This window comes from Adiantum capillus-veneris, chromosome 25 (genome assembly GCF_014529385.1).
Source record: "Adiantum capillus-veneris isolate H3 chromosome 25, ASM1452938v2, whole genome shotgun sequence".
Classification (NCBI taxonomy): domain Eukaryota; kingdom Viridiplantae; phylum Streptophyta; class Polypodiopsida; order Polypodiales; family Pteridaceae; genus Adiantum; species Adiantum capillus-veneris.
Genome location: NC_140955.1, coordinates 125,519,105 through 125,527,889, shown reverse-complemented (window position 1 = coordinate 125,527,889; position 8,785 = coordinate 125,519,105).

Below are 8,785 nucleotides of genomic sequence, written 5' to 3'. Positions count from 1 at the left end.
ATTACAAATACTATTCATAAGCACATAACGAAACATTTGCAAATTAATCATATACTACACCAAGTGAAAGAATGGAGAGTTTTTTTAATTCTCATCTTGTATAAGATCTCTACAAGCACTAGGATCCATATTTAGACCCATAGTATTCAAATCAATAAACAAATTTAAAGATTCTTCCTCCTCTCCATCACCTCCTATAGAATCATCATCGCTTTCTCCCTCTTCCTCCTTCTCAAGATGACTATTTGCAAGGCTTGGCTGACCTTCTTCAACTTCTACTACATCTTCCTCTGCATCTTGTGGTGATGGTATGATGGGATCAATTACTGGCTCAATGTCCGTCTCTACAAAGATAGATCTACCCCGTGGCGTGACTGGAATGACATACCAAAGTCTTCTTTGAAATATACATGGCACATAAAAGACCTGTACGTCACACACTAAGAATAAGCTGATATACATAACTTAAATTTTTAATTTAAGTTGATTGCACATAGCCTAAATTACCTGCTTGCAACTACTAGGATACACCAAGTTGTTAGTTTTTCCCCGATGGAATTGGGTGGAATCCACCATAATGAGCCCATTTTCATGTCTTTTGACCTCACCCGCAAACCATCGACACTCAAAGAGGATTTTGTGAAAAGATCTGAAATCCACTTTGATTATTCTCTCTATAGTACCACAATATCTGACCTCATCTGTTGTTGTGTCAAAGTTTCCCATCACGCCACAATCATTAGTGGTCCGACGCTCATCTATCTTGCGGGTGCGAAAATGTCGGCCTTCGGACCAAATGGAGTTGAAAATGAGACCCTACAATCACAATGCATAAGAGGTTACATCTCATTTCATTAAGTGATTTGCATACATGCATACATAACATATACACACTCACCTTGCGCAAGCATCCTCGCGCATACTCCCATTCTTTAGGGCTTATTTGTTCTCCTTGTGCTTTGGCATTGTTCGTGGCATTATGGATCCACTCTACTTGAATCAAGTTAGGATATTTTGCAAGCTCTTTAGGAAAAGGAGTTGCACGTCTACCTCCATGGGACCTCTTCCATGCATCTCTATCCCTTTCTCTAGCTGCGCGGGCTTCCAAGTACATATTGACCCATTTGGTCATGACAGTGGCATTGAGTAAAGAGTAGTTGTTGACTATGGCATGAAACTCTCTATCCATGACCAAGAGTGAGCCTTTTCCACTGGGAATGGTTGAGTGCTTCCTAGGATCCTCTTCTTCACTCCACAGACGAGGCAATGATGGATCCATTGTGATGAGATACTGTGAGACATACACAAATGCCTCTTGCACCACCCAACCTTCTGCCGTGCTCGCCTGAAAACATTAAAACCACATATTTTTATTAGTAACTCCATAGCGTTTAAATGCTATCCATATTGTATTTATTTTGCATACCTCCGGTTGTGACCTCAATCTAACAAAATCCTTTAAAGTCTTCAAGAATCTCTCCAAGAAGAACATCCATCTAGAGTGAACCACCCCACAAATGGCAATCTCCTCAACAAGGTAAAGCAATAGGTGTATTTGGCTAACAAGGATTGTACGTGGGAATTCACAAATCTACAGGGAAAACGTTATATAGTAGATGAAAAAAAATTCCAAAGTTCATGCATGCACAACATGATATAGTACTTGAAAAAAACCCATTACCTCACAATCTCACCCACTTTGAATATTGCAGCCTTCACCTTAGTGTCCCCATAACCACTAATAGTTATGGGAAGTACAAACTACAAGCAATAAAACATCTTAGTGAATGTCAACCTATATATAAGGACACATAGACACCACAAATTGTTCTACTCTTACCTAAAGGATTTTATGCCAATCATGGGATTTCAATCCATACAATTGAGTGGAGCCACCCTTTTTGGTTTTTGTGAAAGCACCTTTGAGTGACCACATATATCCCGTTGGAGTTCTGATGGATGCAATAACTTGCTTTGTCCGCTCTTGGTCTGCCTTTGACATTATCCACGGTGCTTTTGGGATAATCATCTTTCCCCGCTCCCCCATGCGGGGCGTGGCTGAAGGGGGGAGACGTCTAATGTCTCTTAAATCTTCCCTAGCACCCAATGAATCCTTCTTGCCAATTATGTGATCCCATATAGATTGCCCAACATTTTTGAATACATGCATAGGGTCCAATAAGTGCTGAATTTTCAACGAAGCCCAATAGGGGAGCAACAAGAAGATTGAGTACCTCGACATACCCTTTGGAAACCCATTGGGAGGCGGTGAGGTACCATGATGCTCCTCCTAATGCTTCGCCGAATTAGCCATGTTGCAATGGAACGGCTGCACTCCATTGATAGGGGGAGCATATCTACAATGTGAAGGAGGTAGGAAGCGATGGTTGTTGGGATAGATCACCTTCCCAAGAAGAGGAGGTCTCTCTGTCACAAGGGAAGGGCCACAAGTGGGACACAGACTATGTCCAGATGTTGCCAATCCTGCCAAGAGGTAAACAAACATTACACATGAGACGATAAACCTAAAGCAAAGAGTACAATTAACATGTACATACTTACCAGATACCTCTCCAAATCCTGGATAATCATGCATGGTCCACATGAGGATGCACTTGATGACGGCATTGCGGTCTCGTGGTGGCCGTGAAATGTCAATGACATCTATGCCTCTCCATAGTTCTTTAAGCTCATCAATAAGAGGCTGCAGATATACATCCATGTTTTTTACCTTGTGCTTTCCTAGAATGAGAAGTGATAGTAAAATGTTTCCCTTTTTTGTTGCCTCCCAAGGCGGAATATTGTAGTTTACAACAACCACCGGCCAAGTGCTCCATGAAGTAGAGAGGTGCCCAAATGGATTCACTACATCACTAGCTAACCCAATCCTCAAGTGACGAGACTCATCCCTGAACTCTGGCCATGTGTCCTCTATGTGCTTCCACGTTGGTGAGTCAGCTGGCACTCTCATAATACCATCTGCGGAGCGGTTTTTTGCATGCCAACTCAAAAGCTCGCTCGTACCCTTCGATCTAAACATGTGTTGGATGCGAGGGATGAGTGGAAAATACCTCAAAACTATACGTGGAATTCTGTTGCTCTGCATTCCTTCTTTGAACCTAGGCTCCCCGTACGATGGACATGTGTCACAATCGGCATGCTCATTACGAAAGAGCACATAATCGTTCACGCAAGCATGAATGCGATCATAATCCATCCCTAATGTAGTCACCACTTTGCGGGCTTTTCGTCTGTTCTCTGGCATGTGATTGCCAGCTGGCAACATCTTTCCTAGCAACCTATCACAAGAAGAAAGTACATAAGAAGCTAATTTATGCACTGCACAAGCATCCTTCACAATCTATAAACATACCTCAAAAGTGCGTCGACACTAGCATTGCTCCATCCAAACATCGCCTGATGGTTAAGGACTTCGAGAGAAGCCCTTAAAATGGAGTAAGAGAATCTATCATATAGTGAAGTGTGTGCCGAATCGAGTAGCTCACTCCTCGTTCTCTCGGAAGATTCTTCGCATGCACACTTTGGTTCATGCTCCTCCTCTCGTGCAAAGAGATCCTCAACCATTCTATGCAAATGGTCGTCTTCTGCATCCACGTAAGGAGATGGGATGTGGTCACTCGGATAAAAGGGAGCAGCAGTACTTGACTGATTTGATTTGCTTCCTCCCTCTCTAATGGATTCCTGACGCATGCGCTCTTCCACCCTCCTTTCCCCTCCTCCACCAACCACACGTCAATGTGGGGTGACGTCAATAGCCGCCGCAACAATTCGCGGATCGTTTGTTTCCATCCGTGCACGCTTGCGAGGATCGTCCTATAGTCCATAATCTTCTACATGGCTCAAGCATATCCGTCGAAGTCGAGCAATGGCGCATTTTCATCGCACGCATGGGCATGGTAATCGCTCGGTCAACCACCGTGATCTATCCGGTTCAGTGAATGGGCCAAAATCATCCCAAGCAACCTACATTAATAAATTACATACACTAATTAAAATCAAATTACCAAAGAATGTTAATAAAATATCAGTAAAAAGTAAAAATTAACCATTTAGGTAAAAATGTCAATTTCAAAGTACTAGAAATACTTTCATTTTATATATATTTTATAAAAAACATAGTACCAATAGATTGTGAGGATCAATAGTAATAATGTCAGAACGTGGCCATCTGTTTATCTGGCCCGAATTTGCGTTGCCGTAATATACGCGGTAATGTTTGCGGTAAGAGATGCGGTAATGCTTGCAGTAATAGGAGCGGAAAATCAAATTTCAAATTTTTTTAAAAATAGGGGCACCCGCGTGCCCCACGAAGTTCAAAGCCCTAAAATTCGAATTTCATCGTCTTCTCCCCAGAAGCCGAGAGTGCGAACCTCACAACCTTGAGCTCTACCTCCATCTCTACTCTTCTACTCTCCACCATCTCTACCCTTCCACTCTCCTACCCTCTCCCAACAAGCGCTTCAATTCCATGTAAGTTTTGTTGTAATGTGTTTTGATTTTTTCACACACATACACACACATGCATACACACACACACACATACACACATGCATACACGCATACACACGCATGCACACACATGCATACACACACACACTAATTAGTGCATGTGTACGTTCTTTACACACTAATTACACACACTAATTAGTGCATGTGTACGTTCTTTACACACTAATTAGTGCATGTGTTCTTTACACACACTAATTAGTGTGTGCATTATTCTAATGCACACACTAATTAGTGTAAGTAAAGACACACCAAAACTTAAATTTGTTAATTATTAGTTACTTGCAAAATCTAAACTTGTTAGATTTTATTACTTGCATAACCTAATATGTTAAATTTGGGATTGGCCATGCACACACTAATTAGTATGCTATTAGTGTGTGCATTGGCCAATGTGATTGGTCAATGCACACACTAGTTAGTGTGTTATTAGTGTGTGCATTGGCCAATGGGGTTGGCCAATTCACACACTAATTAGTGTGTGCATTGACCAATGTGATTGGTCAATGTACACACTAATTAGTGTGCTATTAGTGTGTGCATTGGCCAATGTGATTGGTCAATGCACACACTAATTAGTGTGTGATTAACACACACTAATTTGTGTGTGCATTGACCAATGTGATTGGTCAATGTACACACTAATTAGTGTGCTATTAGTGTGTGCATTGGCCAATGTGATTGGTCAATGCACACATTAAGTAGTTTTGGATTAGTGTGTGCATTGGTCAATTGGATTGGCCAATACACACATTATTTAGTGTATGTGATTAGTGTGTGCATTGGCCAATGTGATTGGTCAATACACACACTAATTAGTGTGTACATTGACCAATGGAATTGGCCAATGCACACACTAATTAGTGTGTGATTAGTCCAATTACACAAGCCAATGCACACACTAATTAGTGTATGTTAACACACACTAATTAGTGTGTGCAGAATCTAATGCACACACTAATTAGTGTATGTTAAAACGCACTAATTAGTGTGTGCACAAGCCAATTACACAAGCCAATGCACACACTAATTAGTGTATGTTAACACACACTAATTAGTGTGTGCACAAGCCAATTACACAAGCCAATGCACACACTAATTAGTGTATGTTAACACACACTAATTAGTGTGTGCACAAGCCAATTAAACAAGCCAATTATTCACGCCAATACATACACTAATTAGTGTGTGAACAAACTAATGCACACACTAATTAGTGTGTTTTAACACACACTAACTAGTGTGTGCACAGTCTAATGCACACACTAATTAGTGTATGTTAAAACACACTAATTAGTGTGTGCACAAGCCAATTACACAAGCCAATGCACACACTAATTAGTGTGTGCACAAGCCAATTAAACAAGCCAATGCACACACTAATTAGTGTATGTTAACACACACTAATTAGTGTGTGCACAAGCCAATTGAACAAGCCAACACTAAAACACACACTAATTATGTTAAATTAAACAACAATCAACACAAAAACAGAAACATACCTCCATGATTAAGTCGTAGGTGACGTATTAGGCCCGAATGACCGTCCAAGTGATCACGCAATCGATCACACTAATCATAAACACAATAATCTCTTATTAGTCAATACACACACTAATATCATATTAGCACTCGAGGCTTTGCAAGACTCTTTTATAGGTTGTAGACACACATTGGATTCTTTCCACATTGGATTCTTTCAACATTGGATACTATAGAGAATCCAATGTTAAAAAATCCAATGTTTGAAAAAAATCAATGTGTAAATTTTTAATCATATATTCAAATTTTATACCCTAGTTTAATCTTTGTCGTAATAAATGCATACCATGTCTTCTTCTTCCACACCACGCTTTCGCAGCATTGAGGATTTCATGGCAGACGGGATGTCATATCCCGACGCTCTCTCTGCCTATCATTCACAGCCGTCGCCTCAACAGTCATCATCAAGGTTCAGCTGGTTTCGGGACGCTCTAGGTGGGTCCACTGCCGTACCTGTGACCGATCCAGATGTGGAGAGATCATTGCGTCTTCGGGCTGAGTGGTTAGGTTCATAGTAGACCCTTACAAAGCGCTATTCACTGGCGCAGCTAGCAGCTTTTGGATTATCAGAGGTATCTACTCCGACTGGTGGCACTCCATACCTGCATAGTTTTTTAGCTACAGCTCCAGATTCAACTTTTCCTTCACAGGGTCCAACGCCCCAGGGTCTGACACCGTTGGGTGCGACGCCACAAGGTCCGACGCCACGGGCGTCCACCTATCCATCACCTATCCCACCTTCTGTCCCAGATTCACGTCGGTGGTCTTCTGGAAGTCAGCGTCAGGGTAGCTCGCGCGCTAGCGCCGGTCGATCTCGACGAGGGAGCGGAGCTAGTTATTGTTTTAGGGGGGGGGGAGGGGGGGGGGGGACTACAGATTCTCCTCCACAGTCACCGCTCCCTACTCCAGCAGAAGATGAGGACCATGACATGCCTTCACCAGATGCTCGCGGGTTATACTACTAGGTTCATAGAGGAGGTATGGTGGATCTCGGGACAGCACAGAGCAGGAGATTCCGCACACACGTCAACCAATTAATCCACTCCACATATATCAATTGTTTTCTCAAATTTGATCAGCAAGATCCCTACAACCTCACATATATAGAGACAACCATGCACATGTGTTTCCCCAACCCTGAGGGGCAACAATTCTCAAGGCAATGGTTGCAAGAGCATGTCAAAACATTTCTGAAGAACAAAAATCTAGTGTGAGGAGAGCGGCAAAGAAGACAATGGAGTCTCCAGAGCATAGCTATCGGCCAGGAAATGTCCATGATGTGGAGTGGGAGACCGCTATGGGCGAGAAAGAGGACGAAAGGGCAACCGGTGCGAGGATGTATACGCGTCAAGTTGAGGCCAGATCCCATCAGACTCCTACGCATTATGGTTCGGGAGGAAAAATGGCTTGGAAAGACAAATATGTAAGTAAAAATATTAGTTTTATTGTAAAAAATCTAATGTTTTTCATTTAATTAATTGGTTGCTATTTTTTGTCAGTATAACATTACCATGAGTCGCCTGACCAGAGAAGTGCAGAGATATAGAGAGAACCATACCGAGTATCAAACTTGGTGTTGGTTGTTTGAAAATCAAATGATCTCTCGAGAGGAGTTCGAAAATGCATGCAGAAGTCTGCAACATGTAAGTTTAATCTTATCTAAATAATCAAATTGTTGATTTTATATCAAATATTAAATAACAAAGTGTTAATTGTTTCTTTTTTATGGTTTTGCAGATTCAAGGAGTTCCACGTGAAATGCCGCCAACTCCCCCATGAGCATCCTCTATTTTGTATACGCGTGCCCCGTTTGCCCTATCCCACATGACCATACTCTATTTTGTACACGCGGGCTTTTTTTGCCCTTTATGTAAATGCAATACCTATCATTTTTTGGCTCAATACCTCCCCCAATTGTAATTCCACTTATGTAAATGAAATTATCAATCTTTTTTTGGCTGAATGTATTTTCCAATTGTGATATTTTTTTGTAATTAATAATAATTTTGTAAAATAACTAAAATAGATGACCTTTTGGATGGTCCTGCAAAGGACAATCCAAACGGTCATCTGTTTTTTTATAATAAATCCCTTCGCTGTAATGCTCGCGATAAGCCTGACACGGTAATATGTGAGGGTACTGTTGCAGCAAAGCACGCGATAATATTTGCGGAAATATTGCCACATCCATTACCGCATCAGTTACTGCTAGACCATTACCGCCAGCTTTGCTGCAATGTTTGCCGTGTATGGGAATTTTTATATTTCAAGTTTGTTTGTTTTTTTGCGGTAATGTGAGCGATAATATTGCGCATATGTTATAGTGAAAACAAACACAAATGAAAACATAAAAGTAGCCTACCAAATCAACTTAAGAACCCTCAAACCAAACTACATTCCAAGTGCTAGTATGTCATGCTTCTCATAGTACACAATCAACAAAATGGCATGTCCATGTCATATGGTTGTCGTGTACATAAAATACATAAATCAAAACATCAAAATGAAATGTCTGAAGAGAGTTTCCTAAACCAAATGTGCACCCCTTCATCAACATTTCACTAGTCCACATGCCATGTCGGACAAAAATCTTTCATAGAGCACATTGTCTTTTTATGCAAGTACTCCTATCTAGGTACTGAGCACAATTCTAAGTCAATATTTTCAAAGCGTAGTCATCCCTCATCTTTGCCACTTGCATCCAGCATAAGTATCA